At 44.2% G+C, this 1,108-nt stretch overlaps 1 pseudogene; it reads right to left on the bottom strand.

Moving 5' to 3' along the window:
- Positions 1-246: 246 nt before the first annotated feature.
- LOC149198308 (DExH-box ATP-dependent RNA helicase DExH3 pseudogene) lies at positions 247-702 on the bottom strand (annotated as a pseudogene).
- Between the last annotated feature and the right edge of the window lie 406 nt (positions 703-1,108).

Genomic DNA, 1,108 nt, shown 5'->3' with positions numbered 1-1,108 from the left:
TGTGTTGAGGGTATTCGGGGCCGTCAACCTCTGTTGTGTGAGGAGATCGGTGGCCATTGTTTTGTTGACGAGGGTGAACTCATAGAGAAGGTTGTTTAACGCCTGTTGGAAGAGATCAATAGTGTTTTCTCTGTTGGTAGCGGGGTATTTTTTGTCGGACTGTCGTGCAAGAGGTCGTCGTTGGTGGTCGTCGATAGAGCCGAGAGGTTGGTGGATTCAACGTCAGACTCGGCTCTCTTGTTCATTTTATGCCATCGGCGGTGCGGAGGAGTGTTCACTGGAACGCGTTGAAGATAAATAGAGGTCGCTGAGCTGTTGCTTCTTATGATCGCCGTCTGTTGCATCAGAGGAATCATCATCCGGAAAACCACCTTCATTCATTTGAATTCGATCAAGGTATTCTTGAAGAAGACTCTCCACTCGCCTTTGCAGTGCGAGAGGGATGTTAACCTCTCGTTGTGGGCACTTGTCATCTAAATCAGGCCTGTAGTTGGGCAATGGGACCTTGCTTACCACCATCACTTTTCCATATTGCTCACTGAAAAGGCCCATTCTTCTTGCAAGAGCTGCAATTTGCTCATAGTCACGCCGATCATTTTTGTCCTTTGAAACAATTTCCTTCTCTTCATTGTTACGAAAGAGCAAGCTAAGCCTCCATTTCCATTCATCAATATTGGCGACAGACGAATATACACTGGGCATTCAGATAAATGTGTTTAGAGATGGTTTATAGTTTAATAAGCGGCTCCCAATAGGGATGTCTCTCAACATCTAATGGCTGCATTGTGATGTGAGTGAAAATTGTGATGTGTTTCACTCACACTTATCCTCTCTGGGTAATGGCGTCGCAGTGGACATTTAAGATAGCAAGGTTCGATGTGTTTCTAGTTTTTGGCTTTCTCCTGCCCTTCCAATTATGTTTTCTTCCTGGTACATACTGTTACATTCCATGTCTGCCACAATAGTTTTCAAGGGCCTTTCGTTTTGAATAGACCCGGGCCTTCCTTAAAAAAAAATAAAAATAAAAATTGGGATGAGTATCTGAAGCAAATCGCAGGCAGAAGAATTCTCTTGGGACAGATTTCGGAAAGGTTCTTGCAAGTCTTTG

Source organism: Pinus tabuliformis, chromosome 2_2, assembly GCF_031772625.1.
Source record: "Pinus tabuliformis cultivar Carrire ecotype Pingquan chromosome 2_2, CPIR1, whole genome shotgun sequence".
NCBI lineage: Eukaryota > Viridiplantae > Streptophyta > Pinopsida > Pinales > Pinaceae > Pinus > Pinus tabuliformis.
The sequence above is the reverse complement of the archived record's forward strand: the minus strand, read 5'-3'. Positions and strand labels throughout refer to the sequence as shown.